General features: G+C 38.9%; 1 protein-coding gene across 6 annotated transcripts in view; it reads left to right on the top strand.

Moving 5' to 3' along the window:
- Gria4 (glutamate ionotropic receptor AMPA type subunit 4) overlaps window positions 1-15736 on the top strand; it is a 384585-nt gene that overhangs the window by 267299 nt on the left and 101550 nt on the right. The window lies entirely within an intron of this gene.

Here is a 15736-nt window from a genome sequence, read left to right as displayed (position 1 = left end):
CCAAGTTACGCTGTTTGCTGGGCCTGAAACATGGCTGTCTTGTTCAATTACACCTTCACCAGCTTCCAGCTTTCTGTTTTCCACAGTTTTCTTCACTGACTAAACATGGCTGTCCTCAAACTTTTTCTGTAGACCAGGCTGGCTTCAAACTTTAAGATCCACTGACCTCTGCCTTTCGAGATTCGATTAAATGCATACACCACCACATCCAGCTCTAAGCTTTCCTTTAATTCCTTTTCACAAGTTGGAAACTTAGCTGGATGAGATCTTTCCCTAAGGCCACCACTCCATTTATTCCATTCCTTAATCTGTTTCTCTCCTTGAACATGGGACTTAGTCCATTCAAATTTCTGGTGCTCTTTCTCTCCTCAAATTCTGTATTTTGTATTTTTACTTTCCCAGCTTGCTCTTTTAACAAATATTCATTATATTTATTAAACTAACACTAATAACCACATGACAGAGTTTATACTAGGCTGTTTTGATATTTCCTCTGCCAATGAAATTAATCCAAAACTCTTTAATGTAGCCTCAGGCAGACTTTTTGGACAAGGGCAAAAGGCAGCTATATTCTTTCCCCAAAATATCACAAGAACTATATTTAGGCCACATACTAAAAATCTTCTTTTCTGAAACATCTTAAACCAGCTCTCCACAGGCCCTCAGATCAAGAGAGCAACATTGTCTTCCATGTACCTACTAGAATAGCCCATTAAGCATCACTTAAAGTGTTAAACTGCTTTTATAATCCACAGTCCAAGGTCCATATTCCTTCAAACAACAATATAGTCAGGCCTATCATAGAAATACACCAGTCCCTGGCACCAACTTCTGTCCTATTTAGGGTTTCTATTGCTGTGAAGAGACACAATTACCACAGGACAACTCTTTTAAATAAAAACATTTAATTGGGTGGCTTACAGTTTCAGAGGTTTAGTCCATTATCATCAGGACAAGACATGGTGCTGAAGAAGGATCTGAGAGTTCTATATTTTGGTATTCAGGCAACAGACCCACATCTACAGGGACACACTTCCTCCAACAAAGATACACCTATTCCAATAAAGCCACACCCTCTAATAGTGCTACTCCCTTTGGAGACCTTTTTCTTTCAAATAACCACAGAAGGCTACTGATTTTTCTGAGTTAATTTTGTATTCTGATATGTTGCTGAAAGTGTGAATCAGCTGTGGGATATTCCTGGTGGAATTTTTAGGGTCACTTATGTATAGTATCATATCATGTACAAATGAAGATACTTTGACTTCTTTCTTTCCAAATTTTATCCCCTTGACTTCCTTTCATTGTCTTATTGCTCTAGCTCAGATCACAACATAGCAAAATTACAGTTATGAAGTAGCAGTGAAAACCACAACATGAAGAACTCTATTTAAGGGCTGCAGCATTAGGAAGGTAGAGAATCACTGTTCCAGCTAAACTTCAAGTACTGTATTGAATAGTTATGGAAGAATGGACAACCTTATCTTGTTCTTGATTTTAGTGGCATTGCTTTGAGTTTATTTCCATTTAAGTTGATGTTGGCTATGGGCTTACTGAAAACTGACTTTAGAATATTGATGTATGTCCTCTGTGTCCCTAATATCTCCCAGACTTTTATCATGAAGGGGTGTTGGATTTTGCCATAGGTCTTGTCTACATCTAATGAGATAATCCTGTGGGTTTTTTATATGGTGAATTAAATTTATCAATTTATGTATGTTGGACCATTCTTGCATCTCTAGGATTAAGCCTATGCGGTCATGGTGGATGATCTTTTTTATGTGTTCTTTCATGGATTCAGTTTGCAAGTATGCAATTGAGAATTTTTGCACCTATGTTCATAAGGGAAATTGTCCTGTGATTCTCTTTCTTTGTTGAATCATCATATGGTTTAGGTATCAGTTGTAAAATGAACTGGGCAATGTTCCTTCTTTTTCTACTTTATGGAATAATATGAGGAGAATTGGTACTAATTTCTTTTCTGCTCACATGAGTGCACACACACACACACACACACACACACACACACACACACACATACACACACAGGAATTATATACGGTATGATTCTCCCAAAGCTGTGTTAATGGGTTTCTTCTTCCTATTATGAACACATTAAATACTTCTTTCAAATAAGGAAGAGCATTCAAATTCTTTCATAAGGCAGGCAGCCAACATTTGTTAACAGCCTCAGAAAAATAAAAGTTCCATGACTTTTAAAATCCTACATTGATCTTGTTCATTACATAAAAAGTCAAACAAAGGGGGAAAGTTAAAGAATTGAAACAAACAGCCTCAGAACTATGGAGTTGAAACAGAAAGCACAGATTTCATGGTGGAAATTAACTGAGCTGAACAGGGAGCCTGTCATTCATTACCAGTATGCTGGTCACGAAACCACTCTGTATTTACATGATCATCTTTGCACCACTTTCCCAGGATAAAGAGTTAATAGCTAGTAATCAAATGCATTCACCCTCGGTCCCTGACATGCATTTATGTTGGCTTCCTAGGATGGAGTGAGCCTCAGTGGGATACAAAACCAGGCTAATCATATAGTGAATGCTTACTTCAGCCTGTGTTTGTCCTAGCTAGGAATAAAAATTGTCCCTATAATTGTATGCAAATGCTTTTGACAGAATCCACCACAAGAAAGTGAAGCACTGCTCCTGCTGCTCCACAGAAGAAACAAAGTGACATTGTGAACTATCACTTTCAAATAAACCCAAATGAATAGTTTGGGCTTTGTGTGTAAAAGCCAAATACAAATTAACATTATTTACAGCACATAGATTGGTATATGCCCACCACAATTGATATTTAATATGTTGTGTCACACATCTGTGTTTTGTTGCTGGTGATTGCTTTCATGACTAATTAATGAGATCTGTTGGACTCATATTTCACCATAGGAGAAAATAAATTAATCACTCCTTTAAGAATAAGAAATCTGTGTGAAGCCTTGGTTACCCTACTTGACCAACAAGCCAACTTTTCAGGGTCAACTAATTTCAACTCAGTGTTTGTTTTTATGAAAAGTATTTGGGTTTTGTTTGTTTGTTTTCCCTTTTTATTCTTCTTTCATATATTACATCCCAACTGACCTCAGTTTCCCCTCCCTACTCCCTGTAGTCTTCCCCATCTAGACCCACTACCCCACTCTGTCTCTCTCAGAAAAGAACAGGCCTCCCAGGGACATAAACCAAATATGGCATAACATGCTACAAAAAGACCAGGCACATACCATCACATCAAGGCTCAAAGAGGCAACCCAGTAGGGAGAATAGGGTCCCAAATGCAAGCAAAAGAGATACCCCCAATCCTACTGTTAGGAATCCCACAAGTACAGCAAGCTACTCAGGACCTAGGTCAGACCCCTATAGGTTTCCTGATCTCTGGGAAACAAATGAGTCCCAGTCAGTTGATTCTGTGGGTCGTGTTCTCATGGAGGCCCTGTCCCCTCTGGTTATTCCCATCCTTCTCTCCCTCCTCTGCAGGACTCTCTGAGCTCTGCCTAATATTTGGCAGTGAGACTCTGCACCTGCTCCCATAGTTGATTGATGAAGTCTCTCTGATCTCTTTGATGAGGATTTTGCTAGGCTCTGTTCCAGAACACTCTGCAGGCAGGACAAACTGTAGCTTGAAGGTTTTGTAGTTGGGTTAGTGTCCTAATCTTTCCACTGGAGGCCTTGGATGGTTACAGACCATGGCCAATTCAGCCTCAATGTCCCCTGTTACTATGAGTCTTTGTTAAGTTTACTTTCCTAAATTCCATTGAGTTTCCATTGTGCTAGGTTTCCACCTCGCCCCCAAAATGTCCTCTAATTCCAGTCATTTCTCTCAGTATTTTTACCTCCTCCACCACTTGATCCTTCACCCACCCCCAGTTCACCCTTGAAATCTTCTCAGGAAGATCCTTATGTTCCCCCCTTAAGCCCTCCTTGTTACATAGCCTCTCTGGGTCTGATTATCTTTATTTTACAGATAATATCTACTTACAATTGAGTGCATACCATGTTTGTTTTTCTGGGTCTGGGTTACCTCACTCAGGATGATTTTTTTGTCAAGTTCCATTTGCCTGCAAATTTAATGATGTCACTGTTTTTAACAGCTCATATTCCGTATAAACATACCACATTTTTATTGATTTTTTTTTTTTGCTTAAGGGACATCTAGGTTATTTCCAGCTTCTATTATGAATAAAGCTGCTATAAACATAGTTGAGCAAGTATCCTTGTGGTAAGATATAATGTCCTTTGGGTATATACCCAAAAGTGGTATAGCTGGGTCTTGAGGTATATCAATTCTTAATTTTCTGAGAAACCTCCATATTGATTTCCAAAGTGACTGAACAAGTTTACACTCCAACCAGCAGTGGAGGAGTGTTTCACTTGCTCCACAGCCTCACAAATGACAAACAGATTGAGAAAGAAGTCAGGGAAACAACACCTTTCACAATAGTCACAAATAACTTAAAATGTCTTGGGGTGACTCTAACTAAGCAAATGAAAGACTGCATGATAAAAAACTTAAAGTCTTTGTGGATTTCTGGGGACCTCTCTAGCACTCTGCTTCTTCCTATTCCCCTGGGGTCTTTACTCATCATGGTATCTCCCTCCCCATTCTCCCACACTGTTCCTGATCCAGCTGGGATCTCCTGCTACGTTAAGCTCGCTTTCCCCCGACCCTTGCCTTCCATTACCCCCATCACCCCCAGTTTGCTCATGTAGATCTCATCCATTTCTCTGTCATTGGGTGATCCCTGTGTCTTTCTTAGGGTCCTCTTTACTAGGTAGCCCCCCCTGGAGTTGTGAGCTGCAGTCTGGTTATCCTTTGCTTTACATCTAGTATCCATTTATGAGTGAGTACATACTGTTTGTCTTTGTGAGTCTGGGTTACCTCATTCAAGATGATTTTTTCTAGTTCCATCCATTTGCCTGCAAACCTCATGAAGCCATTGTTTTTCTCTGCTGAGTAGTGCTCCATTGTGTATATGTACCACAAAGATACCTCCACTATAGACTACGGGTAATGGTTGAGAGAAAGCCCGAAGTGACCTACTCTGGTGATCGGATGGCCAAACACCCTGGCTGTCATGAAAGAACTCTCATCCAGTGTCTGATGGAAGCAGATGCAGAGATCCACGGCCAAGCCCCAGGTGGAGCTCCAGGAGTTCAATCGGGGAGAGAGAGAGGGAGAGAGAGAGGGAAGGGGAGGGAGAGGGGGAGGGGGAGGGGGAGGGAGAGGGAGAGGGAGAGGGAGAGGGAGAGGGAGAGAAGGGATTATATATGAGCAAGAGATATTGAGACCATGATTGGAAAAAGCACAGGGACAAATAGCCAAACTAGTGGAAATGCATGAACTATGAACCAATGGCTGAGGAGCCCCCATGGAACTAGACCAGGCCCTCTGGATAAGTGGGAGAGTTGATTAGCTTGAACTGTTTGGGAGGCCCCCAGGCAGTAGAGCCAGGACCTGTCCTTGGTGCATGAGCTGGCTTTTTGGAGCCTGGGGCCTATGCTGGGACACTTTGATCAGACTTGGTGTAGGGAAGAGGCGACTGAACCTGCCTAGGCTGAGTCTACCAGGTTGGGCTGACTCCCCAGGGGAAACCTTGCCTTAGAGGAGGTGGGAATGGGGGGGGGCTGGATTTGGGGGGAGGGCTGGGGAGTGGGAGGAAGAAGGACAGGGGAATCCATGGCTGATATGTGAAATTAAGTTAATTATAAAATAAAATATTTTTAAAAAAAGAAAAAAAAACTTCAAGTCTTTGAAGAAGGAAATCAAAGTAGATAACAGAGAATAGAAAGATCTCCCATGTTCATTGAACATCAGCATTAACATAGTAAAAATGGTGATCCTACCAAAAGCAATCGACAGAATCAAAACAACCCCCATCAAAATTCCAACCCAATTCTTTACAGACTTTGAATAGCAATACTGAACTTCATATAGAAAAACAAAAATTCCTAAATAGCTAAAATAATCCTGAACAAAAAAGAAATGCCAGCGGTATCACCATCCCTGATCTCAAGCTATACTACAGTGCTGTAGTAATAAAAACAGCATGCTACCAACATAAAAATGACAGGTCAATCAATAGAATAGAACTGAAGAACCGATATAAATCCATACATCTATGGACACCTGATTCTTTATAAAGAAGCCAGAAATATACAATGGAAAAAAGAAAGCATCTTCAACAAATGGTTCTAGTCTAGCTGGATGTCAGCATTTAGAAGAATGCAAATAGATTTATAACTGTCACCCTGCACAAAACTCGAATCCAAGTGGACCAAAAAACCTCAACATGAAGCCAGATACACTGAACCTGATAGAAGAGAAAGTGGGGAACACCGTTAAATGCATTGGCACAGGAGACAACTTCCTGAAAAGTATTTGTTTTTAATCGTGTAGAATCAGACTCCTTAAGAAATAGATTTTGCACTTGCTTATTTAATTCTGAATGTTTGGCAGTTTGTTTTGTAATGACACAAGGTGGTTGCTGTAAATACTGATGATGGAAACTGAAGAACATTAGTGAAGGATAATTTAAGGCTAAGACATCCAGAGTTAAGGCTCCTGCAGCTCATGATCTTCTTCTGCCTAAATTGGGACATTTCTCCAGTTCTTCTCTGCATTCATTTAGGGCCTAATATACAAATTACAAGTTAAATAGAGTTAGGTTATTTTGATAACATTCAATACTTATTTTAGTTAAGAAGATCTCTCCAGATTGAAAAGGCGTTATAAATAACAAATAAAAGTAAGATGTTATTTGGTTATTCTTGACAAACAGAAATGGCAATTTCAAAATTTGAAAAACCTCCTGGGTATGCAGATATACATGGTATGCAAGTTATAGAAACTGAAGCAGCTAAGACAAACCCTTTATTCTCCTTTCTCTCTAGATTAGTCTAGATGAAATGAAGTGTTACTACATGCCTATTTTACTTTGGTCATCCCTTAGATTGCCTCTCCTTCCCTTTCTCACTGGTTCCACTTATGTTATGCAATGGCATTTACAAATTTACCTCTTCCTTATTTCTCATCTTTTGAGGTTTCACTGTTATCAATAGACCACTATCTATATTTTCAATATTTAATTATTTTAATGTATTTTTTAGTGCCTTATAGGTGGCAGGTACTCTTCTAGACAGAGTGACTTCATGAAATTATGTGACAGTAGGATAAATAGACAATAAGCAGATAAAAGTGGAAAATACAGAGCAGGTTCACTGATGATAAATGTTATAGAGAAAGTTAAGCTGAGAAGGAAATATAGGCAATCAGGGTAAGAGTTGATAAATTTCTTTTTTTTCTTTTTCTTTCTTTCTTTTTTTTTGTTTTTTGTTTTGTTTTGTTTTGTTTTGTTTTGTTTTGTTTTCCGAGACAGGGTTTCTCTGTGTAGCTTTGCGCCTTTCCTGGAACTCATTTGGTAGCCCAGGCTGGCCTCGAACTCAGAGATATGCCTGGCTCTGCCTCCCAAGTGCTGGGATTAAAGGCGTGTGCCACCACCGTCCGGCAAGATGGTAAATTTCAAATGACATACCCTGGGATATTGTCCCAAAATGGAAGCATTCATATAAAGACCTAAATGAAATGAGAGAATAATGTCTCATCTTTGCAGACAAATCTTCAAGGAAAGCCTGATGCAGCAACTGGGCAAAGGCACCAGTTCTATGGTGATCAATAAATCAGAGGTGCAAGCCAACAGAAAGAAGCAATGGGAGAGCTTTGACCAATGAGGTGCATGAAATGGCTTGCTTGAGAAGTTTCATTCTCAAAGCTAGGCTATATGCATAGGGAAATGGCAAAGGACTAGTTGGGAAACCCATGAAGCTACTATGGCAGTCATTCTGACCACGGGCTTTGATCTGGGTAAAGGTAATAGAGGAAGGAAGAATTTTCAAAATAGGCACTGCCAGATTATGCTAAGGTATGGGATGTGTTTGGGAACAAAAGAAAGGAATTGTTGGAGTCTTACAACACAACATAAGAAAGTGTGGTAAGACCCTGGACATGAGAAAGGAAGATCTAGGTTCAATCCCCAGCTCTGCTAGTAGTGGTGATTCCATAGAAACCATATTGATTTATCACACCTAGAGTAAAGATTAAACCTGATTTACAGAGCTGTCATAAGTTCCAGTTATTTTGAGTCAAGTTATTAAATTATAGCATAGACAAGTTCCTCCTGCAAACTTGCCTATCACCTACCAAGTCTGAATGATCTGCTGGGGTCTCCTCACATACCCCTACGTCATATGAGGTCTGTATTACAGCCCAGGACATGCTCCCTTCTATGAAGCTCCACCTGAACAGATAATCACTTTGCCTGTTCAAAGTATGTCATATTATATTGTCATATAAATAGATATAACATTCAAACTTATGTTGTAAGTATTTTCATTGATCCATATGTGTAAAAAGGCTTCAGACATGTATTTTACTTCTTTCACCAGCTGTATTTTATGTAGATTTGATTTGTTGCTTTATGATAGTGTAGTATAAAAATAGAAAGAATATAATCAGAATTGTGAGTTTTATATAGTGTGATACAAAACTGATAAAAATCTTACTTTATGATGAAAATAATAACCATATATGCATATATATAAAACATTGGGCATTTATTATTATTAGGAAAGTAGTCTTCCAAGAAGCACAAGAATGCTTCACTTAGTGAAAGAAGGTAGCTTTAGTTTGTAAAGGTGTTGACAGAAGTACCATAGTGTTAGATTTAAAACACTGTCAGAGACAAAATTGAAAAGAGAAGCAGTATGCTGATGGAAAATACTCAAAGTCTAGAGAGATTGTCTCTAGATTAACTGATAACTCAACAAGAAAGAAAAATGGATTTCTCCAATATGCCTCTGATTTAATCCCATGCTTTGTTGATGGCAAGGACTGGTTTTCACATAAGTCATTGAAGACCGGAAGTGCAGTGGAGTAAGTAGAAAAACCGTAACAAACCATGTTTGTGAGCAAAACCCCTTCTTTCTCCTTAATATATCATCAATTTCCAGGTGATTCCTCCATCTTCATAAACTAACATCTATTCTCCCTCTTCTGCATGGTGCCAAATAATGATTCCACAGCCTGTCATCTGTGGTATTGAGGCAAGGCCTCCTAAGTGGCTTTTTGTTTCTGTCTTGCCTACAGTTATCATATTTCCTAACTTCAAATGTAATACTCCTAAGGAGCATTTTCTTCTTAAAATCCTTGAGGAGCAAAGACCAAGTTCTGAATAACGTGTGTGTGTGTGTGTGTGTGTGTGTGTGTGTGTGTGTGTGTGTGTGTGTGTGTCCGGTAATAAAAGAAGCATTTGAAGCTACTGGACATGGCCCAGCATGCCACATTTTACTTCTGAGTCTCTTGACAGCCTCATCCCTCTCTATGAACTGCCCACTAATTTATTCATGCATTCCATCACTGACCATCTACTTGGTTAGATTCTGAGCACAAGAATAGCTCCAAACTCCATCAATCTACAGTCTGGTGGAGGACAAAGATTCTCCTCTGATCATCATTCAAATATATAATTAGAAACTGTGATAAAAATGTCTTTGTAAGACATGTGACATATAAAGAGGGCTATGAGAGCCTATTTCTGCAGAAAGTTTTCTGGCTATGGGTTGTGGGATGAGGTAGATGAGGTGGTATTTATTATTATTGTTGTTCTTATTAATTATCTCAGCACCACTTACAGAAAGAGCTAATTGTATTTAATTGTTCTTAGTGGCATCTAAAATGTTCTCTTCCTCTTTTTCTTTTTCCTTTTTTTAAAATTGAAAATAGTTTGGTTTTTTTTTTCCATATGGTATATTCTGATCACAGTTTCGTCTCCCTCATCACCTCTAGGTCCTTCCCACATCCTTACCCATCCAACTTCACTCCTGCAGTTTGAGTGACTCCAGTCCGTGGAGGGGAAGGCATGCTGGAGAACATGAGAGGCAACTGGTCTCCTGCATGCATAGTTAGTAAGAAGAAAACTGGAGCTCAGCTAACCTTTTCTTTACTCAATCTGGGACTCTTTCCCATAGAAAGACACCACCCACATTCAAGGTGGTTCTTCCCATCTCAATTAACCTAATGTAGGAATTCATTCACAGACATTTCCAGAGATTCATGTCCATGGTGATTTCAAATCATGTCAGGTTGACAAACAATAATGACAATTACACATCACGTTAGTAATTAATATATAAATTAAAAGACTCGACAATTCAAAGTACAGAAATAAAATTCTCTACTGTCCCAGTTTCAGAAAAGCCCTAGAGGAATAGAAAGGAATATCTGGTAGACTCCTTACAGGAGCTTTTGGTTTCCTTCAGTCTTTTGAAAACTGTTGAGAATACTTGAATGCATGATCAATATTATGTTCAACTGCAACTAACAGAAGATTCTGCTTCTGTCATATCAGTGACTAAAGAAGGTAAGTTTATTCGTCTCACTGAAAAGTCTAGATAGACAGTCCCTGAGAAAAAGTCCATGCCACTAAGTCAATAACCTGAGTTTCCTATAAAGTGTACTTGTAGAAAGGGGAAAGGAAAGTGATGTGATAATATCTTAATTAAAACATATAAGTATTTAAAAAGAATAACAAATCATAAAACCCTTACACTATATAAAATATGAATCAGAATTGAATTGTGAAAGATTTGCACTTTTTTGGGAAGGAGGGAGAGGGTTTGAGACAGGGTTTATCTGTGTAGCTTTGGTGCCCATCCTGGATCTCGCTCATGTAGACCAGGCTGGCCTGGAACTCACAGAGATCTACCTGGTTCTGCCTTCTGAGTGCTGGGATTAAAGGCATGTGCCACCACCACCCTGCTCAAATTTGTACTTTTTAAAGCATGTAACAGCAATCCAGCAATCAGTAAAAAAAAAAAAAAAAAAAAAAAAAAAAAAAAAAAAAAAAAAAAAGAGGCCATGAATCTGAAAGAGAAAAAGGAGTGGTATTTTGGGGGAGTTTGAAGGGAGGAAATGGAAGAGGAAAATTATGTAATTTTTTTTTGAGATTATACATTATAATCTCAAAAGTAAAAGTAAAAGAAACAATTTTTAAAAGATTACAAGAATCAGAATGTAGAGGCAAACTATTCTTAAATACGTAATAAAATGACAAAGAGCAAACAAACAGAATAGTGTTATTCTATAACTTAAAGCTGAGACCTTGTGGCCAAGGATGGGATTCACATTCAGCTACAAGATGACAGGACCATAAACCAGGAAAGTACTCTTAAGCTTCCGCACATACTATTGGCAGACACTTAGTCACAGCAGTATCTCTAGATGAACAAGATAAGATAATAATATTTATTCTGATTATCTTTATCCCAGGTTAAAATTCCACTGCTTATACCAAAACCAACCCACAGACTTTGCCGCAGTGCTTTACAGACCTAATGTTCTCCGGTCCTCTGCCAGTGTCATCTGAACTGTAAATGAGCACTACGGTACAGGGGAGAGAGAAACGTTACCATCAGGAAAGGCAAGATATTTTAGGAGCCTCAAACTGTATTTAAAAGTAGCATTCAGTTCAACTTTGAAAGTAGATTTTGAACTCTTGCACGCTGGTAGAAAAGTCAGCCCTTTTCTCTTATCCCAGATTTACATGGACACCTTCAACCTACACAGGAAAGGAAATCAGCGTTCATTTCGATCCGTGCTTCCTGAGCACAAGTGAACGCAGCGGGAAGGGCTGCCGGCAAGTTTGCCCAGGCCGACAGGTCGGGCTTCACTTCTATTTGCTGAAATTTTGGGGTCAGGACTCCGACCTTTACACACGTTATTTCAGTACTAAACTGCTTTGGCAAGTGTCCAAACTAAATAGTTGCTAAATCCACATTGTGCTTCCAGCATGGTCACATTTAAATGCAGCAAGGATTTTAGAATCATCCTCATGTCTTTGGCTCAGCCCAATCTACAGCATATAGAACGCTTTTCCTCAAACCCATGTGCCAGACCAGAAAGCAGATCTCTGCATCGAGTTTATAAAACAATGAAGATGACTTTGAGTAGGGGCAAGTGGCTGCCATTTCCAGGCTTCATCACTCCTCTCCAGGCTCAACAACACCTTATGGGGAAGAATCAGATCTCTCGTCTCTCTGTCTCTATCTCTCTCTGTCTGTCACACACACACACACACACACACACACACACACACACACACACACACACACACTACTTTCTATAACCTAGACATTTCTCTACCCCACATTCAACATGTGACATTTGCTTCATCCCCCACCTTTGTTACTCTGATCATACCCATTGATCAATTCTGTATTCTCATCCTTCCCCTTTACTCCTCAATGCCCTAGTCCTCTGAAACATGATTTATGGATCAAACACTGTGCTGCTCGTTCATAACTATGCTATTGAAAACACAGTAGTACTTTCTGGTCTTCATCTAGATGAAATGTTTTATAGCATCCAGATAGCTCCTGCCTTTTTGAAGTGATCTCCTCCCTGGCATAAATTTCTCTTGTTTACCCTCCTGCTGATTTGTGTACAGACAGGTACATGAAATAAGTCTTACATAACAAAAAAACAAATAAGCCCAACTCATATGGTGAAGAAGGAACACCACTGAGGTGCTACTCATTCCCACTTTCCATGGATGATATAGGATGTTTTGGTGTGCAAGGATGTAATAGAATAGAGCTGCTAACCTGACTGCCATTCCATTTAACATAATCATTGTACAATAAGATAACATGATCTAGATACTTTATATTACTTGACAGTGTTCTTTAATAACTATGAAAGGGCAGATTAATTATTGCAAGCTAATAATGTGAGTATACCTAGATGTGTTTCCCTATTTTAGTGCTGAATATTTTGATTCCTTTGAATTTATTTACAAAATGCTATGTTTTATGTACAGGCACTTACCTAATTATAAGTTTTGTAGATATCACATTCATTGTAAAGAGACAATGTGTCTCTTTGTTGATATTGATACACTTTATAAAATCTTGAACATAGAAAGTTTTCAACAATATACATGAAATTAAAATATTAGACAGATTTTCAAGTTGAAGTGGCATGAAAAATACTATTTACAGTCATGATTTTTTGTTATCTATGTGACAGTCAGCCAAAAGAGTAGCATTCACTTTTGACTAACAATATTCTATTGCATATTTTGAATACTTTGAAGGGCTAACTCACAGACAAATGTAGACAGTGTGCAGCCCAACTTGTGATTTCTAGTTTATATAACAATCAAGTTACATCACCATACACTCATGCAGTACTTTCTCCTAGTGGCATTCTCAGCTACTGTGGCAAATAAAAAAGATACACATATCTAAGGGCCAATAAATAATGAGCAAGCAAATTAACAGCTTTATAAAAGGACTGAAAGCTTCAGGGAGGCTCTGAGCCTGTAAGTGTGATGTCCTTCCTGCTGCATTGAAAAGACACCATTGATTTCTGACTATGATTAATGGGCCTTTTCAATGGCCAGCTTTCTTTGACATTTAACCAGAATTGTGTTCTAGGGTTTTGTCTTATTTCACTTATTTCACTAAATCTGAACGATTCAACAATGAAACATTGCACTTGAAGATTGATTTTGTTTTTTGTTAGTATGAATATTTCGGTATTGTCTAAACTATAAATTTCACCAAAATGCATATTTCCCTATGTCCTGTAAAAGCCATGTCAGAAGAAAAATAGCAACATGGACACATGAGGCCTGACAGCCACATAATGCTAAAAAATAACAGCAGCATGTAGAGAGCTGAGCCAAGCTGCAAACTGATCTGAGAGAGCAGGTGGGTGACCACTGTGTGGTCCATGCTTATCATTTGGCAGCACACACTCAAACAAGCAAAATTTTTAGAATTATATTAATATGGTCATAAATAAAAGTAAAGAGAGAAAAATTAAAATAAGCTGTCTATTGCCATTTCTTAAAGTTTTCATTCAAGTCAAATAATATATTTGTAAGTGCCAATAAAAAAATCAATAAAAGGAACCTTGCTTCAGTTATGAACAGAAAGCAAGTCCTAGGGACAGAAGAAGTTAGTTATGAATTACTTTAAGAAATGTAAGGCTCCCAGGATCTATAAGATAGCACAGTGGATAAAGTATTTTCAAATATAAGAACCGGAGTTTAAATCCTTAGCACCACATAAAAACTAGGAATAGCAGTGCACACCTGTGACCCCAGTGCCAGGGTAGTGGGTCCACCCAGGGTGCTTCCTACCTAACCAGTCTAGCAGAAATGGCAAACTCCAGGTTGAGTGAGAGATCTTGGCTTAAAATATAAGATGGAGAGTGATAAAGACAGATATTTAATAATGACTTCTAGCTCCCAAAGTTTCATGCAAAGGTGAAAAGTGAATACACACACACACACACACACAAATATACCAATATACCAGAGAGAGAAAGAGAGAGAGAGAGAGAGAGAGAGAGAGAGAGAGAGAGAGAGAGAGAGAAGAAGAAGAAGAAGAAGAAGAAGAAGAAGAAGAAGAGAAAAGAAGGGAGGGGAGGAGGAAGGAAGAAGGAAAGAAGGAAGGAAGGAAGGAAGGAAGGAAGGAAGGAAGGAAGGAAGGAAGGAAGGAAGGAAGGAAGGAAGGAAGGAAGGAAGGAAGGAAGGGGCTATCACATTGCATATTCATTTAACAGGAAATAAAAGACTGCTAGGTTTCAGGCTGGTGGGAGAAGGGAAATGTGAGGCTAAGATATGAAAAGATAATTACAGGTATGAACTACAAAAGGAAAGACTAAATGGAGCAATATATATCCAGAATAAGCATATTGTAATTAACATGCCCTCTTTCTTCTTTGGGGATTCTTTTCATTTAAATAGAAATGAATTCTGACTGCCACAGTATTCATTTGGCAGGAAATCAGGTAATTTATATTTCAGATATGATCTCATCATCAGTTCCATCTGTTGACATTGCCTGCACATCACAATGTTTGGAACTCAGAGACAGGGAAACAGAACCTTAAAAAGAGACTTCCTAAATCTGAGACTTGTGTGCCACCCAGACACTGAATAAGTGTTCTCTTATCTTATAAATAGGTGTGTTCACTTTAAATTTTCCCTTTGAGTCCTGCCAACTCTCTAGCCTAACTCCAAAGCCTATGGAGGGAGAAGCCAGGGGCAACAACTACAGACTGAGCTCACGCTGCTGTTAAACAATCTTAAAGAGACTAGATAGAATATTTTATTCATGCTTTTAAATCAATTCAGAGTCTTTTTTCTCTTTATCTCTAAGTTATAACTCAAAATTGAGGGCTGAAGATGCAGACATGAAGACACTGTTGCGGCTGACAGTCTCCTTCCACTTGAAGGGATATTTGGGTGAAAAACAGGGCAGAGAGCACACCCTTTCCCCAGGAGCACCCCAGCACCTAACCAGTACCCCATCGCCAACAATCTTGCATTTTCTCAACCTTCAGGGCTCAATTCAAATGGTTGCTTCTCTGTGTTGCTCTTTCCTTGTCTCATCTAGAAAGATTCGGTGAGCTGTCCTGGTTCCCAGCACGGCTGTCAGGACGGCTTTTAACTATTTACTTGTTGACTTGCTTTATGTTTGTGTGTCTCTGCCTGCCTGTGAATGACACAGGACAATTTAGAGGACTTTATTTTATCCTTCTCCCATGTAACCTAAAAACTGAACTTTGGTGACAAGCACCTTTTTGTTGAGCCACCTCATCAGACTTTCTGGAAGTCGTTGTTTGTTTGGGGTATTGTGACAAGGTGCTG

Source organism: Peromyscus maniculatus, chromosome 7 (assembly GCF_049852395.1).
Source record: "Peromyscus maniculatus bairdii isolate BWxNUB_F1_BW_parent chromosome 7, HU_Pman_BW_mat_3.1, whole genome shotgun sequence".
Taxonomy (NCBI): Eukaryota; Metazoa; Chordata; class Mammalia; order Rodentia; family Cricetidae; genus Peromyscus; species Peromyscus maniculatus.
Note: the sequence above shows the minus strand (reverse complement) of the source record. Positions and strands in the feature narration are given on the sequence as shown.